This window comes from Netta rufina (genome assembly GCF_964035555.1).
Source record: "Netta rufina genome assembly, chromosome: 1".
In the NCBI taxonomy this organism is placed as follows: domain Eukaryota; kingdom Metazoa; phylum Chordata; class Aves; order Anseriformes; family Anatidae; genus Netta; species Netta rufina.
Window position 1 is genome coordinate 122,301,990 of NC_140123.1, and position 13,589 is coordinate 122,315,578.

The window sequence follows — 13,589 nt, forward strand, 5'->3', positions numbered from 1 at the left end:
CGTAGTCTCTGCTTTCTGGCTTTGCTTTTCAACACAGGAGTAACTCTTGCAGGAATTACTTTATCTCATATCCCAGTCCAACATTCTGAAAGTCCAGCTCCTGGGTCCCCGGGGTCTCACCCAGGCTTCTGAAGGCTTCCCATCTCACCAATCCGTTCCACTTGCATTTAGGAACTGTGTTGTATGGGAGTGCTGATCCCAGGCTCACAGCTGGTTACAGGTTCAGGGAGGATTCAGGAGAGGATGCAGAAGTCCTTACCTACCCCACCTTTAGTAGCACTTTCCAGAAGAACCGGAGCCACAGCTCCAAAGTTTCTGCCTGAATGTATTACTTTCTATTAAAGAAAGATCCCCCAAATCCTGTATGAGTGTAATCTTGTTGATGCATTTTCCCCTCCTGACTTCACACAACTCTAAACGTTAATTTAGGACAGGCACTGAGGTCTTCAGGGTATGTAGTGATTGCTGCCAGGTTATCTCCCATTGCTCTGATAAAAAGTAGCTGAGAGATAACTGAGAGTTGTAGCTCTCATGAACCTGATGCTGCAGGGTCTGGCTGAGCTCCTGCTGCTGGGTTCTTACCAGACCGCTGTGGCTGAGGCCTTGCATCTTCTCTATATTTCTTCAAAGCCTGTGGCACAGACCTACACAAACTCAGGGTGTACAAATTTCAAAGGCTAGGAACTGTGATGTCACCTGTCTTCAAAATGACTCCAAGAAAACAAGAGGAGGCACAAGACTGGGTATTCAAAACAGATTTTGTGCCTTGGTAAAACATATGAGGATCTCACATGGTATTCTTATTCCTGCCCATCCATATTCTACTAAATGCAGTAGACCTGATGCATACCAGGTGAGACTCCCACTTCTCACCTTTTCCAGAAAGGATTCCCCAGTGCCACATGCTGTAATGTCACGCTGCTGTAGCAGGAGAAATGATGCCAAAGCAAATCTGGGAGGGAGGACTGGAGGTTAGTGCAGAAGGTTGGTGCCAACTCTGCATGGATCAATGTGAGTATGTCAGCATGAGGGCAGTTACTAGAGAAAACAGTTCCCTGTATGGGGTGGCCATGCCTGTGCAATTTCAGTGCACTTTTCACACAAGAGCTGGAGCAGCTTATCCATGGGGAGCCAGAACTGTACTCTCCAAACTGAGACTTCTCTCACCATGGACAATAACCTAGAGACAGGAGAAGTGCATTGGTGAAGAAGAGGGAGGTGATTACTACCTTGTTCCTTAGCTACTCACAGCTTTGTCTGATTTTCTCACTTGTCTGGTTTTCCCAAGTTAATTTTGCCTACTATGATTTGTTCCTGGCAAAGCAAAAAAACCACACTGTATCCTGAGCTCTTAGACAATGTCACTGAGTTTCTTATGTTCCAGAGCAAGTATGTGCATTGGTATGAGTTAAGGGTGTTTTTAGAAAAAAATGATTTCCTGCAGATGATCAAGTGTTGGCCTTCTACTGAAAACAGTACCTGGAAGAAGGGTTACTTTTAAGATAAGCCCAGTGAATGCATCCACATCCAGCATCGGTATATTCCCCTCTTATTTCAGCCTGGTTACCACTTAGAAATCCCTAATGAGTTCTAAAATGAAGATCTTTATGTATTAATTCTACTGATGTTGCTGGCCATATTTAGAGAAGATGGTGTGGATATTCTTCATGTCTAATTTTCCTTGGGGGTCAGCCATTTGCTTAAAAAGCTTTGGGTTCCTCATCCCTCAGCCAAGTATCGGAGGTCTTTGTCCTGAGTTAGTTCTTCACTGGTGGAGAGAAGGGCCAGGAGGATCCCAGCTGTGTGGCCCTTCTTGCACCACTCCCCTACATCAGATCCCACCCCCACAAATACCTTCCAGGTTGCTTTTCCACACCAATAACCAAGCTGCACGGAACAGTTTTGAACAGGTAATTTCTCCTGCTAAACCTTTGTGCTCCAGGCTCATTTCTAAATGGAGCACGAGTGGCAATTTCTTGATGACACCACCATGTTGGACCATGGCTTTCCTGTTTTGGGTGAGCAGAGCTGTTCCAGTACCTTCCACACAAAGAACAGAGAGACATCAATCTGCTGAGCAGCGTCAGACGGTTGGGGCTATGAAGTAATGTCTCCTGTTTCATCTTGATTTGTCTTGTGGTTGTAGGGTGTAGCTACTGAAGCTGGAAGAGAGCAAAAGTGGTTTGAAAGGATGGTGAGAAAATATGCAGGACTCTTTAAAACTCTCATGTTTTATATTTTAGAGCCCTGATGCATGGTTTATTTGGGTTTAGTTGTAGCTGTTGAAGAGTTTACCTCCCTGTATAGCCAGGGAGGATTTTTTTTTTTTTTTCAGTAGTATTATCCCAACTTGGCTGCAGCTGTGCAGCAGAGTCCTCAGCTGCTGCAGCTCACAGCCTGCTGTGAAGTGGGATCATTTGCAGAGCCGTGGGGTGGAAGGTGCTGCTGCTCAGCCAGGAATGAATCAGCAAAGCCAGCAAGCCAGCCCAGAACGATGGGCTCCTGCTTTGAGCTAAGTCCAGTATTTTTTTTTTTTTCTCTATTTTTGGCACACATGCAAATGCATCAGCTAGCACATGCTGCTGCAGGAAATATCACTGTGACCATATAAAACTAAAATCTGCCCTGGTAGCTACACTGCTACTGACCACAAAGGCACAGAGCAATCCACAGCTTCTTCTCCAGAACAGCAAGACAGGGATGGCTGCTAATAAAAGAGTAAGGGAAATGGCTTTGGTGGAAAAACTATTGTGTTCATTGAACGGGTGGAATGCAATAAAAAATTTTATCTCAGGGATGGTTGGGGAGAATGCTATGTGCATTATATCATCCACTGCAGGTCAGATTGAGTGGGGGAGTGTTTTTTGTGGCAGTGGGAGAGTTGTGCAGGAAGTATGCTGTAAAGAGACTTTTCCAAAGGTGCTTGTTGTATTTCTTATTATAGTAAACTTTCTGCAAGTAGCTTTTCACCTATGCATCCAGTCTGCTTTGTAAAATCATGGCCTGATTCTATTGGCTACAGATAAGCTTTACATTTTATTTTATTTTATTTTATTTTATTTTATTTTATTTTATTTTATTTTATTTTATTTTATTTTTAAAGATAAAACAAGAATAAGTCCAGATAAATGTAGACTTTCTTGAAGTATGTTGAATTTAATCAAAGGCTCTGTCTTCGTTCAGAGCATCTGGAGGGAAAGCCCCCTTACAGACACAGGGAATTCCCAGCACCCACCACAGACACCGTTGCTCCATCTAGCAGAAACTTCAGTTGGAAATTTGTGGCTCTTCTATGAAGTGAAACCCCGTGAAACCTGTGATGTTCTGCTGTTTTTACACTGCATTTCAGTCACTAGAGGGCAATCTCGCTCTCAAAAACGCACACCTTCACACCCATCCAGGACCTTGCTTGGTCTCAGAACCGGTGTCTTACTAGTTTTCGTTGGACTGAGAGACAAATGAACTCGATTAATTGAATGCTATATTCCACTGCCAAAAAGGAGAGAAGGCAAGAGACCAAGGGGGAGCTTTCTAATGAATAGCAAGACTCAGGCAGAAAGTCTCTAAACTCTGGGAACTGCTCCAAGAGCCAGATTATGGATTTATTGCTTTCTGCAGCAGAAGATGGGCTTGCAGTAATTCCCAACAGTCTTGTTTTGGGGAGAGCACCACCAAGCAAAGTGCACACAGGGTGCTGGGAAGGAGGGAACATTTGGGAGTAGCCACAGCCCTGCCCCATCCGGGCACGTCCTGCCCTTCTCTCCATGGGCCCACTGAGAAAGCAACACAATCATGACTTCAGCTTCCTGGCATCTCCATCTCCCTCTTTTTCTCTTTCTCCCTTTTCCCCGGGAGAGATTTTCCCCAACTCATTTTCTGATGCCATTCCTTCAGCTCTGGTGGGAATGGTCAGCCCTGACTGCACATCATCTCTCCTTTGTGTCATGGGACCCGTGTGTACACAGTGTCCATTACAGACCATCTCCCCCTTCCTCGTGCTCCTTCTTGGTTTGGAGTGATGCCTAGCACTGAAGTTAGGCTACCTTGCGAACAGTATTCTTGGTGGAGCAGCCCAGCCCCTCTGAGCAAAACTAGGACACTGCAGAGATAAGAAAGATAACAAGCTAATTCTGCCTTCATGATACATATTTTCCTCTCCACCAGTGCTAGGATTGCTATTCTTAATGATAAATATCACTTTTTATTATTATTATTTTTTCCCCCTAGGACTCACATCCAAGGCCCTTGTGCTATCACATGAGAAAGGGGCATGACACCAGTGCTCAAAACAAGGGGAGGGATCCTGCTTGCCCTCTCAGGCCAGCCTCTGCCATGTATGTGTACATCTTCCTAGCATCACCATAGCAGGAGTGCAGTGCCCCCAGCCTCTCTGGGGTCTGACTTCTCTGGCTGGAGGAAGATGAGGAGTCTCACAAAAAAACTAAACAGTTCCAGGTGGCAAATGTTCAACCCAAGATGTTGCAGCACAAAGAAGTTGAAAATGCTTTTTTCATGACGCAGGTATTTGTCAGTTTTGCTCCAGGCAACACCTTTTGTCTGAAAGAAGGGGACAGAATCAGAGCCTGGCTTTGAAAGTATCTGCTGGGTGGGTGATGAGGAATGCACAGAGCCTACCAGGCACCAGGGCTTTTGAGAGCATGCAGAATACATTTTCCACAGGAAAGATTCTCTAATTTACCCTTAGCATCCTCACAAATAGAAATTACAAGGAAATACATCAAGGAAAAAATTAATCAGATTGAAAGGCTTTGTAGTAATTAGAAGAATGAATGGCAACTTCTCAGGCTCCCTTGGGTGGTGGTAATTACCAGCTGCATGACTGTGATGTGTGCAAGTTAAAGTTTTCTGGATTAAAAAGCTGAACATCATCATTTCCTTTTTAGAGGAGCCTTTCTTGGACTTAGGCAGCTGTAGGGGCCAATAGCTCAGAGGAACCTGCATTGTGCCTCCTTCTGCCATGCCACTTTAGCATGCGGGGTGTTCTGCAACCTGATCTCAAGCCATGGACCATTTCCCATCACTTTTTTACTGTTGCCTTGGAGGAGATGAGTACCATTTATAACCCAGCAAACCAGGCAACCAAATCCCTTCTGTGGCAGCTGCAGGCAGCCTTGGACCCATCTGCTTCTGCACCATATCCCAGCAGCAAAGGCCAGGTCATATTTCCTGCGGTGCCAATTCTGTCACTGGTGTGGCTGGGCAGCCCAAAGTGCAAGGCTGCATGCCTCATAACTCCAGGGGATAGACACAACTTGCCAGGGAAGGAGTTTTGTTAATTCAAGAGAGCTTTTGAATGTCTGGTTTTAAGCTAATAATGACCTGAAATGGCAATGCATCTCAGGAGGAAATAAAAAATCTCTGGCAAAAAGAATTTTGAAGAAAATGGACATCAAGTGATGGATTCCTGTGGTCCCCTTGTAGAAGGCTAAGGACACTGGGCTAGGGGTTTCATCAGTCTCTGAGTCCCATCACCTGCTCTTTCTGGTCCTTTTTCCCAGATGAACCAAGAGCTGTTTCAAAGGTCCTTAGACACTCCTAGCTCTTTTGGGAGACAGAGTGTTTCAGAGCCGCACTGATCATCAGGCATTTTCTTTGAGTTTTCAGGCTGAAATACAATTCACAGCCAGCATTGTCTGGTTTTGTACCAACACAGACTCTAGCTGCTGTTCTCCCTCCATAAGGTTTTGCTGTCTCTACAGCCATCACAAGGGTAATCATAAGCTCCCTTGGCTTTAGCAGAGCATGACTAGATATGCCAAACTCTTAAGGTCTCTTTTTTTCTCTGATGAAATATCTGCTGCAGTCCTGCTCTGCACCTTTTCTAGGTGTAGTTCACCTGAGTGTGAATAACCACATGGGGTCTCATCAGTATCTCCCATAGTGGCACGTCACATAGACAGTACTAATCCATGCTGTGCTGAAGAGAAAAGAACACCAAAGGGTCAAGTCCCCTTAAAAAATAACTGCAGCTTCAAAGGAGGAGCGGCTATCGTCAATGATTTCCTCCAGCAAACCAGGTTAGGCTGGTTGAAAGGCTTGCCGTGGTCTGCTTGTCTTTGAAGTGAACCGAATTCCCAAGGCTGTGAGCCAACAGATTCATCATCTCCTGCAGGCCTGAGCTCTGGCCAGAATCGATCGGTCTGTTTCGGTGTGTTCCTCCCTGTGCTCCCCGGCCCCTGGCTGTCTCGGGGCTGAGCTTCTCCCCAGCTTCTTGAGTCGCTCGTGGTGTCCATCCCTCCTTGCAACACCCATCTGGCTTTTTACACCTCAGCCGGACAGTCTGGCTGTTTTCTAGCTTCGTCATTACAATACTGTAGGCTGGAGAGGCAACAGATCAGTGACCAGAGCTAATAGCAGCAAAAAGGATTAAATGAACAATAGGTCTTGAGAGTAATTTATGAATGCCATTAGCCGCTGAGAGGGAATTACGTTATGGCTGTAGCTCCGAGGGGGGAGCGTGGTTCTTATCTGGGCAGGAAGAAAAAAAAAATAATGTCTGATTGCATTTGGATTAACAAACAATGGCATTGATCGGTCATGTGAGGCATCTTGGACTGTTATGTTTAGATTAGGTCTAGTGACATCTGAACAAAGATAAACGGTGTTTCCTCTATCTTGTGTTCAGACCCCCGTGGCCAGCGAGCATCGGGTTGGCATCTTGGGGCTGTGGCCATACAGCGACGACCACTTTTTTTTGGATGGTTCTCCATCAAAACTCTTGCAGAAAGCAGGTTTTCCTCCTTTCCCATGTGCAGTGGTCTGCCTCAAACAGGGTATGGGTTGCACGAGTGTTTCTCTGCAGCCTGCCTACCACGACCCAAGGATGGCACCGAGCAAACCCCTCCTTTGTCTGAAATTTCTCCTCCGTGTTTTGTTTCACAGTCAGCGCAGCATCTCATTAAACTGCTCAGCCTGGCAGCTGGGACCGTTTGTTATCGTGTGATATGAAGGCTCATAATCAGATTAAACCTCGGGATCATATTGTGGAGGGAGAGATTAGGCTGCAGAACAAAGCACGAGTTTAATTTTGTGCGACAGTGCAGTCACCTCTCCTTGGGGTCGAGAGGGGCAGAGGAAGACGCCGCGGAGGGTCTGTGCCCCTGGCTCCTGGCTCAGTTTTCAGCAGAAAGGCTTTAGGACCTGCTTTGAAGTATGGGGTGGCCCTGCAGCCACCAGCTCACGGGGCTGGCTCACTCTGCTTGCTGTCCCAAATGGGGACTGGAAGTGAGGGCTCACATGGGAAGGAAAATCCAGGGGGTGTAGGTGGTGCACTGGCAACTTAATTTGTATCTCTGTGCTGGAGTTAAAGCCATTTAGGGGGCAAAATCTGTATAGAAAACTGCTTTTTCTCAGGGAAACTCTGGGCTCGGGGGAGGTGCAGGCACCCACATCATCACATGCACGTCCTGTTATCACCAGTGAAATCAGTGGGACTCTATAAATACACCCACCTTCAGAAATGGTGGCTAAGCTGACTCCTGTCCCCAAAGAAGTAAACAGCTGTCAGGAAGTGGAGATAAAAATGCATACATACATTTTTTACAACTGTACCTAAGACAATTGTAAGCTCTGTTCCTGCACTCCCTGTTACTTGTCCTGGAGATGCACTTAATGAATAATATATTCTTTCACCAGCTTGATCTTTTGCTCAGATATTATGCCCTCTTCCTCCCCCTTTGTCTGCTCTCTGTTCCCTGGAGACTAAGCAGCTTAGGGCAGGAGCCTGGCATAGGAAGATCTTCGTTTTCCTTGTGCTTCCTGAAACTTAACACAATACAAACCCGCAGAAGAGCCTCCCAGTAAGGGAGGAGATCCTGAATCCGAACCGCTGGAAAGCAGCCAGAGACCTTCCAGCCGCCCGAGACGATCGCTGCGGTGAGGAGGGGAGCAGATGGAGGAGAGACACCGGCACCTCGCTCGGCACAAGAATTACCTCCACGCAGATCGCCAGCGGTGTCCCCTGCTTTCAGATGATGAAGTGCTGGCGTGCTGGGGGTGGCGGTGCCAGATGCTCGATGTATGGCTTCAGGGAGCGCGCATCCGATGTTAACAAAAAGAAGAAGACGGCAGCGGGCTGTCTTCCCCTCTCGGTGCCTGGCAGGAACTGAGAAAGGGCACTCGCACAATGGGAAGGCATAAATCTGCCTGTGACACTCTTTAACCTTGCAGCAGGATCGGAGGATGGGCCAGCGGGAGTCCTGGGCTGTCCCCAGGACCTCCACATAACACGCAGCTTTTGGGCAAGCTCCTGGCCCCAGGAGGGGCTGGGGAAGCTGCTCTGGAGGCAGAGCCCTCCAGCAGTGCCTGGGGGCTTCTGTGCTCAGCCCACAGCAAGGGTAGGACTGGAACAGAGGTAGAAATCCTCCTCCAGCTGGCCAAGCCCACCTGGGCTACAGCAGCGCTCTGAGCCAGTGCTGCACAGGGTGAAAGCAGCTATGAGACCTCACGAGCTCATCCCTGCATGGCACCACATACTCCCAACAGCATCTCTGCTGGAAAAAAAAGGATGCTCTCAGCAAAGGCATCCCAGGTCTTGCTGCAGGTGATGGTCATGTGCAGTATGGATATGATATGCATTATACAATGGGCATAGCATTCTAGACATAGGCTGTATTTTCCTACATCCATGCGTACACAGGCCACATGTCCCAGGGGCACAGCCCAGGCTCCCTTTGCCCCTGCACCAAGCTGGAGGTGAAACCGCTGACCCTGTGAGCAGGGTGCAAAGCACATTGTGGCTGGGTAAGGAGGCTGACCTGGCCAAAGGCTGGCCTCCTGTTACCCTGGGGACTTTCTCAGGTAACGTGGCCCTGTTCCCGGGTACTCTCTGTTCTTGTGCTCTCCCAGCACGGAGAACCTGTAGCAAGCAGTTCGTTCACTTGCTAGGATGTACATTTTTCCAGGCAAAGTGGAGGACCACGTACCTGTTTATGTTGTTTAACATCTCTCTTTTACTTAGGAAACCACAGCAAAGGCCACTCTTCATGTGCTCAGGTGGAATCTCTTTGAACCCTCACCCTGCAATCAAAGTAAGAAAAAGGAAAATAATGTTTCAATAAATAGTCACTGTTTGCATCCCAAGTATGTGTAATTTATGAAAAACAAGCTATCATTCGAAACCAGTGCCTGCTGACTGAGCTCTTCAAAACACGTGGTTAGTAAACAGGAGGGTAGCGGGTTCCGTGTGTGTTTTTCTGAACAGGAAATATCTAAAAAAAAAAAAAAAAAATTGGCAAAACTCCATATTTAAAATGCAGCCTAAAGCACCACTGTGGGAACAGCCTGGGAGAGCCCTGACACCCATTTCTCTTGTACCCTGTGCTGTGGGCACTGCAGGCAGGGCTTTTGGAGGGGCTGGTCTGGTGCCCACATGCTGCCCGTGCTATGCTGGAAATTTCACACGAAACTCTGAGGTAGGAGCAGGTGCATCCCCTTCTCAGTTCACAGAGAGGCCGGCCGGGTGTGTGAACAATAATGAAGGAAAGCTGCAATATGTGCCAAACTCTGAGGCTTAATGGGCAGAAACCCTAATCTCAGCCCAGCAAGCGTCTTGTAATGCTGACAACGGGGCTACAGGGGAACAAAACACCAGCTCTTGCCTATGTACCCTGGACAACAGCTCAATCTAAAAATCACTCTGTAAGAGGCCACGCATCAGATGTAGCTTTTATTGATTTCTTTCCGTGGTCTGCTCTTACAAGCTGGAAAACCCCCATAACAAAATCCTGGTCAGATAAAACGTAGGTGCCAGAGTCATATTTGAAATGCTTATGATGCAAGGTACACGGTGGTGTTTTGACAGAAGAAGACCATTAAAATCACTGTGATCTCTGCTTTTCTCCTTCCATTTCCCTTCAATTTGTTGACAGAACATCCCTAAAAGCATCCTCAAACCCTCCTAGACCTCCAGCCAGACCCTGTCAGGCAAGGCATGAACACGCTGTGATCACCAGCCCACCTCTGAGAGCCTGCAAACACTGGCTAGGACTCGAGGCGGGTTTGCTAAACATTTGCTAGGACATTTAAGCTGCGGTTTGTCCTGCTGAGCGTGGCCATTTGGCACAGACCGTGCTGTGCATCGTTGGCTGGGGGAAAGGGAGGTGTGACTGTGGTGATCTGTGTTCCTTGTGTCGCTGCATGGTGCAGGAGGGCAGCACGTGGCTCATCCAAGGTGACATGCAGAGGGTGGTCTGGCTCTCCCAGCCCTCTGTCCTGCTGGCCTTGCTGCTTGCTTAGCCTGTGCTGAGCCAAGAAGCCACCCCCGAGCCTGTGGCTGCTCCTCAGAAAAGCTGCCGCTGTTGTTTGTGACGCTGCTCTGCTCTTCTCCCTGCTGATATTTGATATTCTTAATGGATATGGGTTTCTTGCTTGCTTGCTTTGTTTGTTTGAATCCTGCTTGGTGTTTACAAATCCGTCTCTTGTCCAGTTGCAGGGCTTTGTCTGCACAACCCCTAGCATTTCTTGTGCCTTGGATGTAAATATTTTTGTTGGTTTCTGGCTCTATGTGCAAGCTGGTCATGAGGGGAGCATCATCGCTCCTGCCGCCCGGCCCCCACTGTCCTGTAGCAGGGCAGTGACTGGAAGCATGGTATTTCTCAGATGGACCAGAACGAGCCATGTTAGCAGGAATTTTGTTTCTCCAACCTGTGCAGACAGCTATACGACTCTCTGGACTGCCATCTATCTGCCCAGAAGCACGGTGACAGTGCCCTCATGTTCAGTGCCAACCGGCATTCACCTCCTGAAAATTTCCTCGTGCATTTTAATGCCATGCAAAGCTGTGTGGTTTAGATTTTTTTTTTGGTTGGTTGTGTTTATTTTTTTTTTGCTTTCCTCACCAGCTCTGATCCAAGCCTACGTTTTCCTCTCTGCGAGCCCTGCCAGCATGAGCAAGCAGGCTCTCCCTCCGTGGCACACATACCTGGTGTCCCCTGCCCCCCCCCTCTCCCTGTGCACCTCCTCGGCTGGGAACAAGATGTACCTGCTGGGTGGTGTGCCCCAGCACCTGCCCTGCGCTGTTCTCTTCCTCAAGCCCTCAAGCCAGCACCAAAATTGTCTTCCTGTTTTTTTTTTTTTTTCTTTTCCCTGTAAATGAGTGTGTTAGATTTATTGGGCAATGGAAACTTTCCGTTCCAAATGACTCAAGTTAAGCTGGAAACTGAAATATTTCTCAGCAGCCTTTTACCCAGCTCCCCCCCTGCTCCTTCTCCCCAGAAGAGCTTTCAAAGCTGCAGATGAGCAGGGGGAGGCACTTTCTGCTCCCCCCTCCTCGGAGCACAGTGCAGGCTCCAGCTTGCAGCCCCCCTTGGCCAGCACGGGGTCTGGATGCAGCCAGGTACTTTAGCCTCCATCCGTCATCCAAATGCCAGACTTTTCGGCTGGCCAATGAAGCTTACTGGCACTGACTTGTCTGCTTTGTCCCTCCTTAATGCCGTGTGCTCGTAACCAGAGCCACGGGGTCCAAATTCCTCCCCGCGCCCAGCCAGCGGCGCAGGAGGAAGCGATGATGCCCCAGCCCAGACAAATCTCGGCGGTGAGGGTGGCTGGGGGGGGCCCTGCATGTCTTGGCAGGGTGATCCTGCCCCCCTAGGACCCTCAGGGCTCAGCTGGCCCCACTCAGCACTCAGACCAATTTGAGGCGATGCTGCATGAAGTCTCATCTGCCTCAGAGAGCGCGTCTATAAATGGAGTTATTCCAGAGCAGGGGAAAAGCGCTCGCTCTTCTTCTTCCACACATGGTGTTACTTAGGCAGAACAATTAACATTCAAACGCCACTTGCATCCAAATTAATTGCTGAGCCAGGGCAGGCCCTGTGTCAGCAAGTCAGCCCAGCCCTGACTAAGTGACTTTTGGAGCCCACGTGCCCGGCAGCGCTCCCCAGGGCACAAAGAGCACGGAGGGCTATCGGTGCGACTCCTTGGGCACAGCACCGGGGCTGCAGCAACCCCCAAGGCTTGGATGGCAGCCAGGAAGGGGGAACACCTCTTGTGCCCCATGGCACAGCCCCATGGCACGGTCAGGTGCTTCCAGGTGCAGGTACAGGGGCTGTAGGCGATGCCTGCGGCCCTGGCATGGTGAGGATGGTCCGTGCAGCACCAGTAGCTGAGCCAGCCAAAGTGCTTGGCCTTGCACCGATGTGACAAAATGAGTCACGTCACCCGGCTTTTCCTGAGAACAGCAGGCGTCGCCGAGGCTGACTCACTGCAGTATGCAAAGTGCAAGGAGCCATCTCGGCTCCGTCCCCGGTGGGAGCGTGGCTGCAACCAAATCCGCCCGGGTGGGACCAGGAGCAGGGGCTGGAGCTGTGCTGCAGCAGTCCCACGGCATCAAACCAGCGTGTTGGCCGTGCTGCAGCACAGCCAGAGGCTTGGCACTGGCAGCCAGGCGAAAATAATCCCTCCCTGTCCTTCAGGGGGCTGTGTTTCCACTACGGGAAATGTGGAACGGGAGGCTCCTGGCTGAATTGCTGCCTTGCTGCAGCTCTGCAAGGTGACAGAGCAAGCCACACCTTTTAATTTCCTCTGTCCCATCTCCAGCAGCATGTGTACCATTTGTATTCCCCTCGGTTTGCACCTCCTTCTGCTTCCTGCTGGGGTTGTGTTTGTGTTACCTACAGGGAAACCTGTAAATCCGGGCTATTTCCCTCCATTCCCTCTCGATAGTGATCATTTCTCCAAACAAACTATGTGATTTACACTCTTTTGTACATCAAACCTCTATCAGCAGTCATAAACACATGTAAATCACTTCCATGTTTTCCATATTAAATATCACTTCTCCAAGCCCTAAGCACAGAGGGACAGACCTTGCTGCTCACCTTCAATATGACTGAAACCTGATGGTCCCTGCGCAGGTGCCTGTTGCTGTTGCTCCAGCCAAACTCCAGATCTCCCAGCCATGTAATTACCAAAAACACAATGTTTTCATTTAAAATCCATCTGGGGGATCACAGAGGGGGGTGAAAAAATGAGCCTACAAGCCTCACATTTCTGAAACCGAGCAGCAAACAAAACCCCTAAAAAAAATCCTTTGAAAAAGTTGTGATATTTTAGCCATTTTCCTGAGACTTTGGAGCCTCAAATATGATTTTTTTATTTTTTTTTTCTACAGGAGGTTTAGAGCTGGCAATAAAAGGGAAGCTGTTAATGCAGCCATCAAGCAGTTCTGACAATACAACCTGTGGCAAGGCAGCCGACACGGCTGGTGGTGCCAGGATGGCTGCGTACACGGCACGGGGGTAAGGGGGGGCTTCTGTATTTAACAGGCTAATAGGGTGGTTTGGGCAGAAAATGAGACAAGCGAGTCTGTTAATTAGGAATAGAGAGCCTCAGTCCCTGCAGCTCTGGTACACATCACACTTTCCTCCAGCCCTTGGCTTCCTCTCCGCCCTGATGATTTCATCTTTCTTGTTCCTCTTATATTGGATTACGAGGTCTTTGAACAAAGGCTTCATTGACCCAACGCAGCAGCGTGGCCAGCTGTAATGCACTTTCCTGCTCTCCAGGTCCCTAAAAGGGTTTCTCAGCGATCCCCACCAGGGGGGACAGCAGCTCTAGTGCCTGCTCCG